Below are 9230 nucleotides of genomic sequence, written 5' to 3'. Positions count from 1 at the left end.
AGATGGCTGGGGTACAAATAATAAATTGTTGTTGTTGTTGTTACAGGTCAAGTGTCAAAAGCCAAGGTAAAGCGGTGCCTTCAGCATTCCCCGGAAGCTGTATAATGTGGGGAGGGAGTTCCACAGCTTAGGGGCTGGAGAATGTAGCCCCATTGCATTCTTCAAGTAGCGCAATGGGTTAGTGCATCTGGCTAACCAGAAGGACTAGATGACCCCTGGGGTCCCTTCCAACTCTACAATCCTGCTTCTACGGGTCTATGACACTGCAACATTCATCCAGGTCCCATGGAACTGACCGCATGCATCTTCCCATACAGCTGTGGAACGCACATCCCCATGCATGGCAATCAGCAGTTACGCACAACTAGTGTCCTGTGTCAAGAGCTGGACCAGGGCAAAAATGACATAGAATAAGTGAAGATGCAGATTTGGGATTTTTAATGACTTGCTTTTTTTTTAAGTCACTGCACGTGAAAAAAAAATAAAGTGTAAAAAGTACATGGAACTGAATGAAAAACTCAGCATAAACCAAAAGCTGCAACACAAGAAAGCTTACTGTGAAAAGTGAAAAGTATTGGCTGAGTGGTGCCGATGAAGACGAATCTCCTTGTCGAACAAAATAAGTGTATCCAGTAATGTCTGAATGGTTGCATGCGTGCGTTGTGGCTTCCTGTGCACACAACACAAAGTCCTAAACACAGCACATTTCAACCTTAAAAGATGTTTCAACCCATTTACCTGGGACCAAAGTTAAAGTGCCTGGACTGTTGATCTTATTTATTTTATTCCGTTTATGAATAGCTTCCTGTAAAACAAAATCTTTTTTAAAAAATATGGTAAAGAATTAGTTCATTGCTTTTATATTCTGCCTTCCCATCAGAGAGCTCAAGATGGTATATGTGAGGATAAAAAGGGTCACAGGGCTGAAGGTTCATCCAGTGATTCTCATAGCCGAGTGAGGATTTAAGTCTGGCTTCCCAAGACGTAGAGACTAGCCATTACACCACAGTTCCTTTCAATTTACTGTGGACTACGCTTGGTCCAAATAAACCTAGTAAGGAAGAATGATACCTTCTGCAGTGAAGGCAGATTAAAATACTTAATTTTGCTTCTCTGCTTCTTTGTTTGAGTATTTCATTTGCATGTTTATCCTCTAACATCTCCATTGCCTCTCAGGTTAGTTCCCTGCTTTGATGCATTTACAGCACAATCCTATACAGATTTACCTGAAAGTAAACCTCCCTGTGTTCAGAATTACTGCTCTTGTAAGCAATTTTAGATTTACAGTCTAAAAGAGGTTTTAATTAAGAATTTGTGGAACAAGCAAATGCTAGCAAATCATATTATTAAATCTGATTATTTCTTCATCTGAATTACTATCATGGTATCCATTAAGCAGACATATATACAGTGCTTTTTTCTGGGGGGACGCATACCCCTAAACATTTTATGTATCTTTGTACTTTTGTCCATTTACTGTATTTATTTTTCCCGATTTGAACTATAAAATGGTGATTTTCTTGAGTCAAAATGAGAGTACCCCTAAACATTTTTTTTTAGAAAAAAGCACTGCATATGTATATCAGTGCATTATATTCAGCAACAAGAAAATACCTGAAGAACTTTCTATCGTGCCTTTTGCAGTTAGCTGGACTTACCTGCTCTGTGTGATACGTTTTGCTGTAGTTATTAAAATCTGCAGAAAAAGAGAGATGTTTTCCAAGTGCTGAAAACACATATAAGGTATTTTCTAAAGCACCTTGCCTGGAAGTCTGTTACACATGCAAATAAAACCTACACATTGTAGTCTTTGTTCTTCTGTCTCAGTTTGAAAAAGAACATTGACTTTGCTCGTGTGGTTACTGCGGTTTTCCAAATCTCACCATGTGTCAGCTCTTGGCTACCACAAACCAAAGCAAATTAACAGATAAGCTGAGAGAAAACAGGCACATGAAACTCAGCATGCTCCAAATAGGTTCCCAGGTGCAAGCAGCTTTTCCTGTCCCCTGCTTCTAACCTTCATCACAAACACACAACTTATTTTAACAATCTGCATAATTGCAAACAGTTTTATACATACAGATTAGTTTGGCATTTCTGCACAAAGGATGCACAGCTTGGTACGTGACAAGTGTTCTACGCATCTTATTTCATGGCTTACTTAGGTAAGTTTGTGCCTACAAACAGTGCTGAGTGTGGCTTTTTTTTCACTGCAGAAGTGAGTCTGGCTTCTCAGCAACTTTCCACTTCAAATGAGGGCAGATACCTGTTCTGAATCAACACAGATTTCCTTTTCAATATGGATGTCTGCATTTTAAAGAGAGTTTTCATGTCTTCAGTCATGATGCGATCAAATGTTGGCTTGGCACAGGGATCTGAACCTGTGGCCCCTGCACCAATGTTTTTGGGACTCCAATTCCCAATGATCATGGGTGATGGGAGTTGTAGTCCAGCAACCTCTGGAGGGCCACAGATCCCCCACCCTTGGTTCAATTCCTGTTTTCAAACTTGAAAAAAACTCCTGAAAGATGGGATGCACGTAGCCCTGTGGAGAGGGACTCTGATTCTTATGCCGTGTGTGAAGCATCTAGACCACATGTAGCTTGCTCAAAATATTGTTATGAGTTGGGGGGGCGGGTTAGGTTGTATGCCGGAACCCCTTTTCTAATTCCTGGATCCAGCACAGATTCAATTGCTGCAAGTGCCAGGCCAGCCTGGTAATTGCCCTCTGAATCGCTAAGGGAACAAAGGGAGTGGCTCTGTGCAAAAGGGCAAACAGGTGGGCCTCCCTCCCCAGTCAGTTAGAAAGACAAAAGGCCCGAGTTTAGAGTGGAATTGTGATGTGACCTAGAAGCAAAGCAGCAAGATGGAGAGAGAGAGAGAGAGAGAGAGAGAGAGAGAGAGCGCAATGGTTGATTTCTGTGGGTATCCAAGGTTGTGGCTATGAGAGAAGCAAGACTTTTGGAGTGCTTTGAGCCCTCCATCGTAGAGTCAGCAGGGGCATAGGAAGGGGGGGTGCAAGGGTGCAGATCACCCTGGGTAACATCATGATGGGGGTGACAAAATGCTGGCTGAACTCGAAGCTGCCTGTGTAGTGGAATTGAGCGGGGTTGAGTTGCATCGTGATGCCAACATGTCCCCTTCCCACCTCTGTGGCCGGGCACATGTGCGGTCGGCCAGGCCCTGCTCTCCCTGCCTGTCCATGTGCCGCCCTCGCTCAGGTGCTCTGTGTGGCCAGGGTCAAAGCTGTGCTGCTCACAAGTCCTTCTGGGGCTGATTCAGACTCCTGAGAAAGGCACGGAGGCGGGAGAGGCTACGGTCGCCTGCTTTCGCCTTTCATTTAAGAGCCAAGATGCACTGGTTTGGGGGTGGGGGGGTAGGAGGAGCGGCGCCTAGGAGAGCTCCGCAGCCCAGCTGGTTTGAGGGGACAGAGAGAGATCACACACTGGTTTAGGGGTGGAGAGGAGAGGAGGGAGGCGACAAGGAGCCGTGTCTCTGACGAGGCAAGGCAGGATCAGGGCCAGCAACAGCACTGCTTGCGCAGCTTTCTATGATGTGGGTAGGGGGAGGGAGGGGGAGAAGGCAGGATCTGCATTGCGATTGCCTGCGCAGCTCTCTTTGACAGAGGGGGTGGAGGGAGGGGGGAGAAGGTGGGATCTGCATTGCAATTGCCTGCACGGCTCTCTTTGACAGATTTCAATTTCAATGGGGGGGGGGGCACACAAAAAATTATGCACCGGGTACCACCTGACCTTGCTAGGCTCAGGTTGTATATATGTGTAAATAAACTATCGTAATGACACCACAGTCCCCACTATCCCTCATTTCAGGAAACCAAACCCTGGGTAAGCACCTGAACCCCCTGGAGTCTGTACTGCTTGGAGATTGGGGTGGCATATAACTATATACATTCCCCTGAGCTCAAGGGAACTTACTCCTAAGTAACATGCATGAGATCACAACTTTAAGCTTTAATCTTGTGCCCACCTTCTTAAGAGTAAAAAGTAGGACATGCCAGAATAAATAGGCACAGGAATGGTTTTTATTATTTCTCTAGATAGATAATTTTAGATATCATCAAAATTCACTTCTTATAATTTATTATGTATTCTCACAGCAGTTCATTTCTCCTTCCTCAGAATATGTATTCCCCTCCCCCTCAAATCTTTAAGACTCTTTCTTGGAATATAATCAGTGAAATAAATGAAAGTTGTTACCAAGAAATGCTCACAGGAAATGCACATTTACTTTGGTGTACATTGTTTCTAAGTATGTTAGACAGACTTAGAATCACAGAACAGTAGAGTTGGAGGGACCCAAAGGATCATTTAGTCCAACCCCCTGCAGTGCAGAAACCCTGACAAACCCAACCCAATCAACATCCAATGAAGGAGAGGCCACTACCTTCTGAGGGAGTCTGCTCCATTGTCAAGCAGCTCTTACCCAGTCAACAGGCACTGGAGTAGGTAGTGTGTGCTGAATTTGGGTGCTAGGCACTGGCCACCTCACTCCTTCGTCTGGTTTTCCAAGCAGTTCATGGTTGCTGGGTTTTACTTCTTTTGCACTCTCCTGTTTCAATTACCTCATCACCCCAAATAGTTCAGCCATGTACTTGAGGTAGCTGCCTGTTTCATGGATGTCCACCACCTCAGACCCGTTTCTACTATTCACAATAGCAGCCCACACAGTATTCTTTTTATGCGTTAACTAGAGCTTGAGTTCAACCATGAAATACATAAATAATAATGAGAAGAGTTCCTATGAACACATATAGAGTGCTGGTCCCACTGCCTCTAGTAATACACAGCCGTCATGACTCATAGTCATTGATCACCTTAACCTCCATGAATTTTTCTACCATAGCCATTACTTGTGGCAGCGAACTCCATAGTTTAAGAATGCACCATGTGAAACAAAGGCAAATGGATGGGGTTTCCATTACACAGGATCTCCCTGTTTAAAAAAATAACTTTTAATTATTACTTCTATTTCTGCTGTTTAGGCTTCATGTGCTTTTATAGTATGTCACTGGAACAAAACCAATGATACGAGAGACCTTGAGGTTGCAGAAGTCCCCCAAAAAACAGTTTTAGAAAAAACCTTTAGAAGCAGAAGTCTCCCCCAAAACAGCCCAACAGGGATTGAGCATGTTCAGAAGCCATGGACTGCTGATAGAGCATTGTGGAGGAAGGCATGGCGGACTGATTAGAGCAGTGATCAGAAGCACCACATGTGCCAACCTTTTGTTGCTGGTCTCATGTGCAGTTCTAGAATTAATACCTTTCAATTCTAGAAGTCTTTCTGGATCTGGCTTAAGTGTTTTGAGCTTTGTTTCACAAAGAAACTCATCTTTCACAGTGTCCCAGGTAGAACAGGAAAAGGCGACACCTGGCACAATCTCCCCATCATTGTTAAATGCAAATGAGCTAATATTTCCTGAAAGACAGGAAATTGTCTTTCACATCAACTCGCTACAAGTCATAACTTCAGTTTCTTATTTGAAAAACCAGAAATCACATTAGCAACTCCTTCCGAGACCATTTCTTAAGTCTGAAGCACTTCCAAGAGGTGGGAACATTTAATGTGATTTCTTGAGGTAGGGACATGGTTATAGCTTCAAGACCTTGGGGGAAATTCAGCATTGTGCTCTTCTGGCCATTCTGTCTACAGTGGTACCTCGGGTTAAGAACTTAATTTGTTCTGGAGGTCCGTTCTTAACCTGAAACTGTTCTTAACCTGAAGAACCACTTTAGCTAATGGGGCCTCCTGCTGCCGCTGCACCGCTGCTGCACGATTTCTGTTCTCATCCTGAAGCAAACTTCTTAACCTGGGGTACTATTTCTGGGTTAGCGGAGTCTGTAACCTGAAGTGTCTGTAACCTGAAGCATCTGTAACCCGAGGTACCATTGCAGCTTGCCAGGTAGAACAATTGCCCCTTCTCCTTCACCCACAAGCTGTTATGGGGGTTATCCCATCACCCCCCGGAACCAATATTAGATAGTGCAGGTGGAGATGGAGGAAGCCCCATTGGAAGAAGAAGAGTTTGGATTTGATATCCCGCCTTTCACTCCCCTTCAGGAGTCTCAAAGCGGCTAACAATCTCCTTTCCCTTCCTCCCCCACAACAAACACTTTGTGAGGTGAGTGGGGCTGAGAGACTTCAGAGAAGTGTGACTGGCCCAAGTTCACCCAGCAGCTGCATGTGGAGGAGCGGAGACGCGAACCCGGTTCCCCAGATTACGAGACTACCGCTCTTAACCACTACACCACACTGGCTCCCATTGTGCGAGTAGAAGTCCTCACACAGAGCTTCTGCTGATGGGCCTAGTTAGGTGAATCCTACCCCCTTTTTTCCTGGACTAGTTTCAAATGAGGGACCTAAATCCATGATTTTTTTTAAAAAAAGAAAAGCAGCTTTGCTTTCCAAGACTGTTCCAGATGCACACTTGCCTTCCAGATGCACACCCATGCCAGAAGATTCTGTTGTGCAGCACACTACACAGAAAAACAGACACAGCCCCTAATTGCAAGAGATAAAAACATCTGGCTTAACATCCACCTGAGCTTTTGCACTCATCTGCTCAGTTCCTTGTTTTACATAATTTGGTTAATGCGGTTAATTATCAGTCATAAGATTTCAGAAATTTTCTATCTATCTCATCTTGCAGTTAGTATATGCGGAAGGAAAATGGTAGAGATGAGAAAATAGGTCATCTGCCATCTGATAATGCTGAAGAACTGCAGAGAGAAATTTCTTCCAAAGCCAATATGGTAAACATCATCCTGGAGATGGATGATGATACTCAGTCTGGGGAAGAGGGATTTATCTCTGTCTGGAAAAGTAGGATCACAGCTGCTAAGCCTTGTGTTATGGGTTCAGGTTTTGGTTCTTCTGTGTAAACTGGCGATAAGGCAAAAGAATAATGTTGTATTTCTAGCTTCTCTCTGAAAAATCATAAAGGAGCTGATGACAGGGGTGGTTTTGGAAGGGAATTATGCATAAAGCACTAAACAGCATGTTTAAAAGAAAGAAACATGTAACCATTCCCCAGTCTTCTAAGCGAAGAGAGTAATCCAAAAAGTTATAAGGCATAATTATGCTGGGCCCCCTTTCTGGATTTTCTTTCTACCCTGATTTTTTTTTTTTAAGTGATTCATGGAGGTGTATGTTAAAAATGTCCCTGAAGACGACAGAATTAGTGAGTGCCTTATTTTAGATGACGGAAATCCCTCTATTTTCACATTTCAAAAAATCCACATTACTGTCTCCAAGCAGTTGGCAAGTCTTTTTTAAAATGTACAAATGGGGGAGGGGGTCTCTGTTACACCTGTAATGAAATCTTAAGAAATCCACTCATACCCAAGAAGAGCCTTCTTTAAAATAAATAAACCCTCTTTGCTCAACCTCCTTAGACTTCTTGGTACCAAATACATAGTATGGTGAGGACACATTTGGTCTGAAAATTCTACCAGTGGCACAGACTCCCTTTGTCTCTGGGATCACTGTCCCTGATTATTATGGCACACTGAACCCTCTCACCAGGTAACCCACCCTATGGCTTATGAATAAGGAACTCTGGTACTGGTGATTCTTGAAAGGGCATGTTACACAGGAAAGCACCACTCTCTCTTGATCCTAGCTTAACTGCACCAGAATGCTCTCTGTTCAAGCAAAGGGTCTTAACTAGCAATTTGCTGTTCAGAATGCTGCTTGCTCTGATCCAACACTACTTCTCTGATTAGCTCCAGCAAATCTCACAAGACCTCAATTCTAGGTACATAGCTACAGGAAAGCAAGTTCCCGTAAATATCTCCAAACATGCAAAGTAGCCACCATTGTTTTCCTCTAGAACTATACTCTCCTCTGGGCCTTGGCCCTGCTCCTAGCAGTTATGGCTGCTTAAGACAGGAAGTAGTTATTCCTGATTAATTAACCTGGTATGAAATTATTGACATCTGACATCTTAAAAAATTAAGCAGCCCTTTTTTAAAAATCTACTTATTATAGATGTAGCTCATTCTAACAAACTTAAGCACTCATGAAAAGTTCTGCTAGCTGCTTAACCATTTTCTAGTTTCCTGTTTGCTATTTATATAACTGACATGTATTTGTATAACGCATTACATTGGTCTAAGACTCTCTCAGTTAAGGAGGCAGGGAAACTGATAAATTATGTTTATGTGTACATGTATGAAGGGAACATTTTGTTTGTTGGTTTCTCTCCTCTAGTATAAGGGGGATCAAGTACAGTGTTACCTCGGGTTACATACGCTTCAGGTTACATACGCTTCAGGTTACAGACTCCGCTAACCCAGAAATAATACCTCGGGTTAAGAACTTTGCTTCAGGATGAGAACAGAAATCATGCTCTGGCGACGCGGCAGCAGCAGGAGGTCCCATTAGTTAAAGTGCTGCTTCAGGTTAAGTACAGTTTCATGTTAAGAACGGACCTCCGAAACAAATTAAGTACTTAACCCGAGGGACCACTGTACCTAGGTTATCTGAACAGAAGTATTGATAAATCTCTAGCTAGAATGGTATTTTGTTGTTGGAAGCATTTGGGCAGTGGGGGGTATAGTTAAGGACAGCAGCCAGTGCTTTCCTCCATGTTTACTTGCTGACAGAAGTAAGATGGGTGGTGAGCAGGGAGAAGCTATGTTTTAGTGCTGGCACCTCCTCTGTGGAAGGACCACCCGAGATGCTCTTGTAGGCAGTGGGCAAAAGCTTTTTCAGTGAGTCTGCCATTTTAGGTATACCGTTTTTAATTTTTTTAAAAAATATATTATACATAGAAAGATCTACAATACTAAGAAAAAACAAGCATTAAACAATAATAATAACCATTTACAAAAGGACCTTACATGATGCAACAAGTGTTTGATTTCTATTAAGGAGCATACTTGCAGAATTAGTACAGTGCAAGTAACTGACGCTAAAATACACCTCATAAGACAACATGGTTGTGCGTAATTTTGAACCTTGTTATTCCACAATAGAATGAACAGATACCATTTTTCAACAGCTTGCCTGCCTTCTCTGTCTTTTAGCTTTGCTAAAATTGTTCATTGTTTTCCATGGGCTGCTCTCATTTCTGCCACAGGTAAATGGAAAATGACCTCTAAGAAAAATGGAAAGCTGGCTAAAGTATGCAAATCTAGCAATGAAGTCCATGGCTGGAGGTTGTTGAAGCTGCAAATTGAGCATTTTATGCTGCCAACATTATGTATCAA

Source organism: Podarcis raffonei, chromosome 3, assembly GCF_027172205.1.
Source record: "Podarcis raffonei isolate rPodRaf1 chromosome 3, rPodRaf1.pri, whole genome shotgun sequence".
NCBI lineage: Eukaryota > Metazoa > Chordata > Lepidosauria > Squamata > Lacertidae > Podarcis > Podarcis raffonei.
The sequence above is the reverse complement of the archived record's forward strand: the minus strand, read 5'-3'. Positions refer to the sequence as shown.